Source organism: Sphaerodactylus townsendi, linkage group LG16 (assembly GCF_021028975.2).
Source record: "Sphaerodactylus townsendi isolate TG3544 linkage group LG16, MPM_Stown_v2.3, whole genome shotgun sequence".
Lineage (NCBI taxonomy): Eukaryota > Metazoa > Chordata > Lepidosauria > Squamata > Sphaerodactylidae > Sphaerodactylus > Sphaerodactylus townsendi.
This window is the reverse complement of record NC_059440.1, coordinates 9,119,511-9,131,730: the sequence shown is the minus strand read 5'-3', so window position 1 is coordinate 9,131,730 and position 12,220 is coordinate 9,119,511. Positions and strand designations below refer to the sequence as shown.

Sequence of the window (12,220 nt, the reverse complement as noted above, 5' to 3'; positions counted from 1 at the left end):
GGGAACCTGTGGCTCGAGAGCCGCATGCGGCTCTTCTGCCCTTGCACTGCGGCTCCACGAGCCGAGCCACCGGCTTCATCCTTGCCCACCCTGCAGGCAGCAGGGCGGGCGCACCAACATGCCGCAGGCTTCCCCTCTCGCCAGCCCCGTTCAAGCGGGGCGGGCGCTTTCCCGGCGGCCGGCAAGGCCGAGCCACTGGCCCCATCCTTGCCCGCCCTGCAGGCAGCAGGGCGGATGCATCCATGCTCTTCTCAGAATGAGCGGAGTAAAAGGTTAAAAAAAACCCAATATATACAGTGTTATCTTTATTTTAAATGTCAAAAATTATTTGCGGCTCCAAGTGTTTTCTTTTCCCATGGAAAACGGGTCCAAATGGCTCTTTGAGTGTTAAAGGTTCCCTACCCCTGGCCTAGCGGAATGGGTGCCTGGACTGGCCAGCTTGCAGTGGCCTTGCCAGGCTAGATCAAGAGCTGTGGGGAGGAGCGTGCCTGAACTGGAGCAGGGAGGGGGGTGTCCCCTGGACTGGCGAGCTGACAATGGGGGTGAGGAGCGCTTGGACGGGAGAGCCTGTATCGGGCCCACCAGCTTGTATCGGGCCTGGGGAGGGAAGGAGGCGACTCGGATGGGTGCCGTGGCAGCAGGCCAGTTCCCCCGCGCCGTTGTACCCCGGGTCATTTGACACACACACACCCCGTCCCTGTGGGCGTTGCGCCCATCTTTCAGTGGCTTTCACCAGGACTGGACTGAGAGGTCCTTCAGTGGCTGGCTGCCCTGAAGAGTAAAGGGAATTTCTGTTTGGAGGCAGTCTACCTCTGAATGGTAAATATAGGGCCAGCCCTGCTGTGCCTCCTGCTGTGGACACTCCAAAACATCTGGCTGGCCACTATCGGGAACAGGAAGCAGGACCCAGTTGGACCGTTGGTCTGATCCTACAGGGCTGTTCTGATAATCTTGTGTCCAGCATTGTGGAGCACATCAGGGTTTTTATCCCTGCTTCTTAGAGCTGTTGTGTTGGCCTTTTGCTTTACTTTGAGATGAAGAAAATGAGGAATATATTTTGTAGGGTGGGAGAGGGTTTAGAATCCAGGAAAGCATGTCAGGTTAGGGACAAAAAACAAGACGCTTCCTGCCTGCCTGACCCCAAAGTCTGTGTTCATCCTTTCAAGAAACTTTGTAAAGGTCTGATGGAGCCAACTCTGGTAAGAGCTGCTTTCAACCTTTTTAAAGGTATGCATCGTAAAACTCGTACTTTAAACTGTTGTTCCTTGTTGTTCATATTTAATGCAAGTGTGGCGCTTGCAGAGGGCAACATCTTGCCAACCTCAGTTTTGGTTCTGGTGGGTTTTCCGGGCTGTGTGGCCGTGGTCTGGTGGATCTTGTTTTGTCTGGTGGATCTTGTTATGTGGCCACACACGGCCCGGAAAACCCACCAGAACCAGTTGAATCCGGCTGTGAAAGCCTTCAGTTTTATTTTGTTTGCAGGTAAGTTTCAAGCCCTTAATAATAAGGACCGTTTGTATTCCACTGTTTAAAAAATGCATTAGGTAAAGGTTGTGACATTGCACAATCCTGCAGTTTTAACTATCAGATATCAAATAGAATTAGGTATCAGATAACAGAATTTTTGGAAGGGTGATCCTGCCCTGATTTCTCTCTCTCTCTTTCTTTATGTTTCTGTGTCTGCTTATATCGAGTTTCTGGCGTGCCTTCGCAGTCCCTTCTCTGAATTTCAAAATAATGAACCCCCATGAAGGAAGCAACGGTGTATATTGAGGAAGAGAGCTTTCCGATCCAAACTTCTTTGCAGTTTTCAGTAAAGCAGATTCTCTAGCTCTTAGTAGCATAGGCTGTGAAAAATGTATTGGGGGAAGGGGAGGCTTGCATAGTCCATTAGTGAATTACCGGAATTTGTTCTGACAGATGTGGTTGGTGGAAATGACTTACATTAATGCCCGTTGTGCTGTTTTGAAGTTCATTTAGCCCCTTCCTTTGAGAAATCTGCTGCGTTCATTTGGGAGGGTCAGTTCCTTTGGTAGCTGGTTTTCCTAAGAAGGAAAAAGCGTTAGGTTGTCAGCACCGGCGTTCAGAGGCAGCAGAGTATTTGGAGGGGTGGGGAATGAAAAGGCTGAAGGTGGGGGGGACGCCGAAGCAGAGTCAAACGAGGGCAGCACAAGCTGTCACCGGCCCGCAGCCAAACTGAGAAACCCATCCTAGGAAGATGATCCAGTGGTTAGCATGATAAGCAAAAGTGCAGTGCAGCGAGCTTGCAAAGGGCGGGCAGCGAGATGGGGGTGAGGTAGGGTAGGCCTCGGGACAAACCTAGAGTCACTGGGGTGTGGTGGGTTTTCTGGGCTGCATGGCTGTATCCCAGTAGCATTTTCTCCTAACGTTTCGCCTGCATCTGTGGCTGGCATCTTCAGAGGATCAGAGCTCCTGTGATCCCGGCCGTGAAAGCCTTCGACAGTAAACCTAGGGTCGGTTAGGGAAGCACGTAAATAAGACCGGAGCAGATCTGCCCTCTCTCCCTCCATTTCCCTATGCTGCTTTCATGGAGGTCAAACAGTCTGATATGCTCTTCTTGTAAGTGCTTAAGTGTCCTCTATTTAGCTCTTTGGTAGGACTTCCCTTCAGAAGCACAAAAACAAAGTTTGCAATCTAAGAGTCATCCTTTGGGTCATACCTGATTTTCTCATGTCTTCCCCTTGTGTCTTTCCCTAGGTTATTCTGATTGGGTTGCACACAAGCTAACTGTGGATAACGCTAGCTGATTCACTGGACTTTGAAGTGGGTTTGCATTTGGGTGAGGGGTTCTCTGTCTCCAAGCTGTGCTGGGGCACGTGTGCAGGCACATCCTGAACGATTGCAAGGGCGGGTCTTTGTGTCCTGCCCCTTTGTGCTGAACCCGGCAGATTGTTATCTCAGACTAGCCTGAAATGTTATTGTATAAAGCAAAATCATCTTGCAAGCTTGTGCTTTGACTGGAAATCCGCACTCTTGTCCTTTTGCTCTGTAAACAGAAGCTGTTCAGTTCTAGACGCATCCATTTCTTCTCGAGTCATTCCTCTCTCTCTTTAATGGCTTCTGTATCTCTCTAAACCAGCAAGACTCTAAAATCCTTTTTTGGGAGGTGGGGGGGAGGACTGAAAATCACTTGGAAGTCATTTATTAACTTAGGGAACAAATGTAATATATTGCACCAATTGACTCTAAACCAGGTAGTTTTATGTCTGCATATTCATAGTCATGCTCTATTGCTAGCGGCATTGACCGCCAGATGTCACATATCTATCAGCTGATTTTGTTGTTGTTGTTGTTGTTGTTGTTGTTCACAGCTGCCAGATCTTTAGCTGGTTGTTGGCCTTCATTACAATTCGAGTCTCACCCAAAGGCCTAGGAATTTGTAATGTATCTGCGTAGTATTCATTCGGATCCCAGCAGGGCTGCCTTCTGAATTTGACAGATGTTAATTTTATCAATTCAAAAATGTTTTAAGTGCTGCCCTAGTGTTTTCAGGATGGCGCCCAGCGTGCCGATTACCACTGGGACTACCTCAGCTGGTTTGTGCCATAGACGCTGAAGCTCGATTTTCAAATCGCGGTATCTAGTGACCTTCTTGTGTTCTTTTTCAATGACCCTGCTGTCACCGGGGACTGCTATGTCGATGATGGTCACGTTCTTGTCCTCGATCACGGTGATGTCTGGTGTATTGTGTTTCAACACTTTGTCCGTTTGGATTCGAAAGTCCCACAGGATCTTGACCTTCTCATTTTCCATAATCATTTCTCTGGACAATGTTCCCACCAGTTCTTAGCTGTTCTTATGTTGTAATTCTTGCATAAATTCCATTGGATCTTCTGCAAGAATTACAATATCATCGTCGTCGTCGTCGTCATCATCATCATCATCATCATCATCATCATCATTATTAATTACGTTTGTATACCGCCCTCCCCCGAAGGGCTCAGGGCGGTGAACACAGAATATACAGTCAGAGCACAAGGTAAAATCAGCAACAACAAGGAATAATTAAATTGTGGCTCTGTACATTTTAAAACTAAACCCCATTAAAACACAGCGTTCTAATTACAAAAATGTCAGGTATCATAAGAGGACAAGAAAGTTGTTTACAGCCCTGCGTCCAAATGAAAGACCCTAGAACCAAGAACAGGCAGCCAGCGTGGTGTAGTGGTTAAGGTGTCGGACTAGGACTTTGGAAACCCAGGTTCGAACCCCCACTTCCTCTAAGGAAGCTTGCTGGGTGACCCTGAGCCAGTCACGCACTCTCAGCCTTCCACCCTGGCAAGCATTTGGATGGGAGACCTCCGAGGGAGACCAGGGGCATGATGCAGAGGCTGGTAGCGGCAACCCAACTCTCAACCTCTCTTGCCTTGAAAACCTTGCTGGGTCTTCCTAACTTAGCTGTGACTTGATGGCAAGCGCCCCTGCCCGCTTCTAGAACACAGGCCGAGACAGGGCCAACCCGGGGATGCACAAGAGTGGGCAAGCTTTTGTGGGGGAGGAGCAAGAGCATCCAGCCTGAAGAAAAGTTCTGGCGAACCCAAAAGCTTGCATGCAGCTATGTGGCATTGGCTGGATCCTAATAAAAAGCATTGCATGGGTTATGTTTTTCATTCTTGCGTGGCTAACAGTATAAAGCTGGAGCCAGTCATTCTAGCTTCTCAGTTCGATCCTGAACTCTGCGAGGTTTTGCTTAAAGCCTGCAGTTTAAAGCTGGACCCGGACAAGCTGTGCCCAGTATCGAATGTGCCTGCCCCGCTCCGAACTCTACGTGGAGTTCAGGGTGGGACGAGCTCACACTGACTGGCTCAGCGTTCAACTGCATCCCTTCTCCTGAACTCTACGTGGAGTTTGGTACAGGGCACAGTTGGGGGGGGGGGGGCTGGCTCAGCAATGTGCCCCCATGTGACCTGGATAAGCAGCACCCAGGGCTCCACCCAGAGGCGTAGCTCCAAGGGGGTGGGGGGTGACACACCTGGTGCGCACCCCTATGGGGGGCGGGGGGCGTGTGAAGGATGCATCGGTGCACCAGGTGCTTCCCCCCTTGCTATGCCTCTGGCTCCCCCCCCCCCCCAACACCCCATGGTTACGCTATTGACCTCTCCAGGTTTCTATTGTGGGAAGGCATAGGGCATAGTTGTAAGCTGCTTTGAGACTCCTTGTGAAGGAGAAAAGCAGGGTTTAAATCCAATTCTCCTCCTTTATTCTATCCGTCCTCCATGCAGCTCAGGGTGTTCGTGTATGTCTATCCCCTTCTCCTTTTTTATCAGTTTAATTGCCTTTTATTGGCTTATTTAAGTGGCGGTAAGCAGTTCCGAGAGCACTGTTTGGCCATAGGACGGGATGTAAATTTAATAAATGAAAATTCACAAGATGAGAGAGTGCGAAGCATGGAGAAGCCATTGCAGGCACTGGAGGAAGGAGCAGGCGAGGAAAAGGAATTGGCAAATTTATGGAGAGTAGAATGAGTGGGCGCCTCGGTTTGGCTACCGTTCCTAATGGGCTTGCTTTTCTTCAAGCTCCTTTTCCGCTGGCACAGTGGCCCAGGGCTCGTCCGTACAGGAATTGCCTAATGCAGGCTGCTTGGCCGAATCTAAGTTGGCAATCAATCTTTCCGCTGGAGGAATGACAGGATAAAATTGCAAGCTTAATAAATGAGCTTTGGCTTCAAAGGAGTGAAAGAAGGAAGTGCTGCGCTGGTCATTTCGCTTTGGGTGTGTGTTTGTTCCCCTCGGTTTTCATTTTTAAGTTTCCTCTTTTTAAAGTAACATTGCTGGGGGAAGAAGGAAGATGCTGGGTGTTGTGCTAGTTGGACCTCTGGCCCGATTCAGCAGGACTCTCCTTACATCCTTGAGGAAATTAGCAGTGGGCAAATTCAAAACAGGAACCCGCTGGCTGGGGAGGAGCAGATTGGCTCTTGCCTTGCTTGGGGCTTGGTCACTGGGAGAAACGAGGTGTGGGAGGATATGAAGAAGACGAGTTGGATTTATATTCCTCTTTCTCTCCTGCAAGGAGACTCAGAGGGGCTTACAAACTCCTTTCCCTTCCCCCTCCCAAAAAACTCCCTGTGAGGTAGGTGGGGCTGAGAGAGCTCGGAAGAACTGTGACTAGCCCAAGGTCACCCAGCTGGCGTGTGTGGGAGTGCACAGGCTAATCTGAATTCCCCAGATAAGCCTCCGCAGCTCAGGCGGCAGAGCGGGGAATCAAACCCGGTTCCCCCAGATTAGCGTACACCTGCTGTTAACCACTGAGACTGATTCAGAAGGGCTCATATTTTGTACTTAAAGTATCTGTCCAACACAGGATGTACAAATGTGGCCTTTTTTGTTTGTTTTCCTTTTGATTAAAACAAAAAATGCCCCGTTGGGTCAAACCAGTGATCTATCCAGTCCAACATACTATTTCACACAGCAGCTAACCAGTTGTCCTGGAGGACCAAACAGGGCATAGAAGTTGAGGCCTTCCCTGATGTTGCTCAGGTCCATTTCAAAATAACTGATGAATAAATTAAATGCCGCTGGTGTGTTGTGGGTTTTCCGGGTTGTATGGCCGTGTTCCAGTAGCATTTTCTCCTGACGTTTCGCCTGGCATCTTCAGAGGATCTGATGGTAGTAAAGCAAGTGGCGTGTATATACCTGTGGAATGTCCAGGGTGGGAGAAAGAACTGTTTGCATTGGTTAAAAGTATTAAGGGTTCTATTTGCAAGCGTAATTTGCAAATCGAACCCTTACCACTTTTAACCAATGCAAAAATGCTACTGGAACACAGCCATACAACCCAGAAAATCCACAACACCCTAGTGATTCCAGCCATGAAAGCCTTCGACAACACATAAATAACACTGGTCCCTTGTGGGACCCCACTTCTCATTTTCCTCCATTGCGAGAACCGTACATTTATTCCTGTTCTTCTTCCTGTTTAATTGATTGTTAATCCATAAAACAACCTGTTCTGTGATCACATGACTACTAAGTGTACTCAGGAGTCTTTGCTGAGGTACCTTGTCCAAAGCCCCTTGGAAGTTCAAGTACGTAATGTCTACTAGATTTCTATTATCTGCATACTTGTTAATCAGCGCAAAGAACTACAAAAGGTTGGTGAGGTGGACTTAAATTTTTTTTAAATTTTATATAAACCTTTATTAGGCATAGAATCCATATAACAGCCAACATTGTCCAAACAAGTATCCCATACATGAGAACCATCGCAGATAATCATTTCAAAGTTTCTATAAGGAACCTAGCTACAAAAGTTAAAATCTCGGAGGCGGAATTGTTTAGTAGAAACGTAATCTTCCCCACAGCAGAGTATTCATTAAAGATTACAGGACAAAGAGCAAAAATTCTGGTCCTAGATCCCTCGTATTCGGGGCAGTCGAGCAATATATGTTCCATGGTTTGAATCACTGTGATACATTGAGGACATTTCCGCTCTTGCAGGTCGATTTTTCGGAACCTTCCTTGTAGCATAGAGCAAGGGAAGGAGTTACATCGAGCCCTAGTGATTATCCATCTATGCTTGGGCTCCTGAAGTAAACTCAAATAATCTGCCATGTGATTGATTTTAAATTTGATATTAAAAAAGAGGGGGGAGCAATTGCTTCTCGCCTTGTCCTGCAGAACCTGAAACTCTTGATCTAGCAGTCGCCTTTTTAATTGAGAGAAGATTTCAGAAGCAGGCAGCATTTGCAAGGCTTCCCAGGAAAATCCCAGGGAAAGTATTTTAGTTTCCACTGCCCGAGTGAGGCGGACTTCAGAGAGCCATCAAAAGCCTCCCCTTTGGTTGGAAACCCTGGTTAGTTTGCCTCTGAACTGTTATTTTTGGTTCCGCCTCTTGCCATCCCTTTTGGAGGCTGGGTTTTTAAAAAGCCTGTTCTGTCAGCTTTCCTTCCGCCTTGCCAGGTGAGAAAACCACCCTCCCTGGCATGTGAGTCAGATGGCAGATCCTGTATCTCAGCAGTCTGTGGAGAAAAGTTGCTGCTTATTTTTAAATCCTTGAACTTAACGTCTGATCCCGCCATCAGCGTGCAGTTTTTCTCTGCAGAACGGTGCACGGCAGTCTCACAGAGGTTTTGGACAGTGACCTGGATTTCTCCTCCCCCTACGGTGACTTAAAATTTAAATGCAACTTTCTTGGCTCTGCTGTTAATTACTCCTTCAGAGCAGATGGAGGTAATTTATTTCTTCTCATCAAAAAACAACATTGCTACCTACTAATGAAGGCATTGTGGTCTCTCTGGAGCTGCTTTCTTCTATCAAAAATTATATGAAGCCCTCAGATCTAAATCCCATGAACCCATATTTGGGTCTCAGTGGTGTTTGGAAATGTAGGGCTGTCTTAAATTTTAAGGCACGTTGCACCTACTTTGTTCTTAAAATCTGGATAAGTGGTTTGCTAACAGAAGTTTTAAGCATTGTGTTGTGCTGTGGAAAAATGGGTGGGACTTTCTAAACCCAAACTCATTTGTAATTTTAGTCTAATTATTCAGTGGCCAGTGATCTACCAATTGTGACTGGGTTTTCTGCCTGACTAGTATTTGTGATTCCTGTTAGTCTGCATGCGCTCACACACACAGAGGGAGTGACTCAGTCTAGTCCTGGGTCACCCCATCTCAAAAAAGTACCACTGACCTAGGAAGGGTGAAGGAAAAGCCGGTCCTTAATGACCAAAGGATCAGAGCATCTTTTTCTACCAGGAAAGGCTAATGAGAAAAATGTAAGATTGAAAGGCAGGGGAAATACGACAGCAGTGTATAGAACTGTGCCTGGAGAAAGCTAATAAAGATTGTTTCCTATTCTTACAACTTGATGTCAATTGACAGTATGCAGTCAGTTGACAGTAGGTTCATGATGGACCGAGGCAGAAGTAAATTATATACATAGCTCATAATTGGCTGATAAAATTCACAGCTGCAAGATATGTGGATGTCTGCAACCACAGAGGATAATCATAAGATGTTATTTTTTTTTTTGTGCCAACCAATTGCACCCCATTTATGGTGACCCCGCAGGGTTTTCAAGGCAAGAGACATTTGGAAATGGGTTTGCTCTTGCCTGCCTCTGTGTCATGACCCTGGAATTACGGTGTCATGACCCTGGACTCCTATCCAAATAGTGACTGGGTTGACCCTTCTTCATTGTCAAGGTCTGATGAGATCAGGCAACCGGGGCTATTCATATCAGGGCTATCATAAGACGCAATAGGGTAAATTCATCAACAGCCATTAGAAGAAGAAGAGTTTGGATTTATGCCCCACCCTTCTCTCAAGTTGGCCTACAACAGTGATGGCGAACCTTTTTGAGACCAAGTGCCCCAATTGCAACCCAAACCCCACTTATTTATCTCAAAGTGCCAACCCGGCAATTTAACCTGAATGCTGAAGTTTTAGTTTAGAAAAACCGGTTGGCTCCCTCTTCCTCCGTCCCACCCGCTTGAGCAGGGGCCAGCCTGCTCCAGCCTCCAGCAAGTCCCACGTGCACCGCTCTGTGCCTCTCTAGCATCTCTGCCTCCTCTGCACACCCCCCCCCCCAGGCAGCAGCCACCCGGAGAGCAAGCACGCGTTGTGCTCAGTGGCCCAGGCCAGCCTACATGTGTGTGTGGGTGTGATTTTCCGTCCCCTACATGACGAACTCTGTGTTCACGTGCCCACAGAGAGGGCTCCGAGTGCCACCTCTGGCACCCGTGCCATAGGTTCGCCATCACTGGCCTACAAGCTCCTTTCCCTTCTTCTCCCTACAACAGATACCTTATGAGGTAGGTCGGGCTGAGAGAGTTCAGAGAGGACTGCGACTAGCCCAAGGTCACCCAGCAGGAATGCAGGAGTGTGGAAACACATCTGGTTCACCAGATAAGCCTCTGCCATTCAGGTGGAGGAGTGGGGAGTCAAACCCAGTTTTCCAGATTAGAATCCACCTGCTCTTAACCACTGTGCTGGCTCTCTTAAATAAACAAAGCCTCCATGTTGAGATGCAGTGTGCCTCTGAAAAGCAGGCGCCTTGATGCCCTGCTTCTAAGCTTGCAGAGGTGTCAAGTTGGCCACCGCTGGAGACAAGATGCAGGGCTCGTTGGACCTTCAGTTTGGGTACGTCAGTGCCTGATTGTTGAACTTAACATGGGGGCAAGTCTTGATTCGTTAGCATTTAAAAATGTGGCTGCGGCTCCATTCATGTTTCTCCTTCCCCTGCCCCCCTCTCCGTTGCAACTTGGATGTTGAAATCTTTCACCCAGGCTGTAATATCGAGCCTCTTCCACTGGACAGTTTCTGCGATCTCATCTCTTGATTAAATAATGAAAGCTGACTAAAAAGCATCCGCAGAGAGCAGCCGCTCACTCTCCCTTTTGCCAAAAGAGGACAAGAGAGCTCTCCATCTCTGCCGGAAAGCCTTCATAATTAGAAAACTGCAGAGAGCCCCAGGAACATTCTTGGTGCCGCCAATCAAAGCCTGCTTCCATTCAGTAGTTGCAGTTTCTTTTGCCCAGTCCAAAACTGCTTAACTGCCCCGTGCCTGCTTTGGGGCAATGCAGCCTCCCCCCCTCCCCCCGCCAAGGTCTCTGAGGCACCCCTTGGGACATGCCTGGCCCCCATCAAGGGGCAGAGTGGGTGGAGGTGGGCTTATGCCCACAATCTCCCCCCCCCCTCAAACTTGCACTATGAGGGGTACTTCAAAATACTTTAGGCCAGCCCCAGCCTTTTCAGGAGCGGCAGTGGCGTAGTGGTTAAGAGCAGGTGCATTCTAATCTGGAGGAACTGGGTTTGATTCCCCGCTCTGCCACTTGAGCTGTGGAGGCTTATCTGGGGAATTCAGATTAGCCTGTGCACTCCAACACACACGCCCGCTGGGTGACCTTGGGCTAGTCACAGTGCTTCGGAGCTCTCTCAGCCCCACCCACCTCACAGGGTGTTTGTTGTGGGGGGGGGAAGGGAAAGGAGATTGTAAGCCCCTTTGAGTCTCCTTACAGAAGAGAAAGGGGGGGTATAAATCCAAACTCCTCCTCCTCCTCCTTCTTCATCATCATCATCATCATTCAAGTTTAATAAAAAAGACAGGTTCCGCAGTGCTAGATGTCCTCGAGGCTGCTTGGAGGTGGATCCGCAGATGTTACCAGCCATTAGTCTACTGGGTGTGCTCTTCGGTTCTGGCACTTCGACAGCATGAAATGAGAAAGACCTGCCCCTTTCCAGTTTCCACCCGCCTCTCAACCTGGAAGCGGTCCTGCTGCAGGCAGGTCGCTATTTTCAAAAGTCTGCTTTGGGTTTTTTTCCCTGACTCAAGTTACCTTTTTTTTCTCTGCTTAAAAGTCCGCAGGCTGGCAAGAAAGAAAAACCATCTCGTTCTCTCAGTTTTAAGTGCACGCATTTGCCGTTTTCTTCCTCTCTCTCAGCATAAGGAAGGAATTGAATACAGTTTTTAAAAATGCAGCTAGCATCTCTCTATTTCTTCCCAGGCAAACCATTGCCATAAACAGGCAGCTTTGGCTTTCTGTGCCAAAAGAAGATCTCTTGGTGTGTCTCCAGGGCAGCATTTCCCCAGTTCGGGTTGCCAAGGTGTTCATTATCCCTACTTTACCCTCAAAAGGTCGTGCCCTCTCGTCCTAATTGTCCACTTTCAGAGAAATCCAGCCACGATCACTTTTCCACTGGAAGAAGCAAGCTCAGCGCAGCGATTCGCTCTGGGGTGCAAGTGTTCGCCTCTGCTGCGATTGATTACTGGATGACCATATTTCTCATTGCACACAAGTGTATTTCTCTTGTTCTGCATGTTGTGGCAAATAGTCTGGGAAGCTCACTAAGCAACCCAGTGAGATTCTGCTGGGTGCACAGAAAATTCTTGTGAGGGCAGGGTGCTTAGGATTAACTTTAGAGCAGTGGAACAGTTTCTGCAAATTCCAACAAAGCATGTTAAAATAACTCAATCTTTGAACATAAAAGAGAGGCAGCGTGGAATAGTGGTGAAGAAGAAGAGTTTGGATTTATAACCCCGACTGGCAATGGGGCTAGCTTCTGAGTAAACCCTCCTAGGGTCGTGATTCACCCATTCAAAGCGCCTCGGAGCCAACCGCTTTTTTCTAAACGAAAACCTCAGTATTCAGGTTAAATTGCCGTGTTGGCACTTTGCGATAAATAAGTGGTTTTGGGGTTGCAATTGGGGCACTCGGCCTCGAAAAGGTTCGCTATCACTGTTCTATAGGTTCTGAATATTCT

At 48.1% G+C, this 12,220-nt stretch overlaps 1 protein-coding gene across 1 annotated transcript in view; it reads left to right on the top strand.

Moving 5' to 3' along the window:
* GOSR1 (golgi SNAP receptor complex member 1) overlaps window positions 1-12,220 on the top strand; it is a 60,235-nt gene that overhangs the window by 29,745 nt on the left and 18,270 nt on the right. The window lies entirely within an intron of this gene.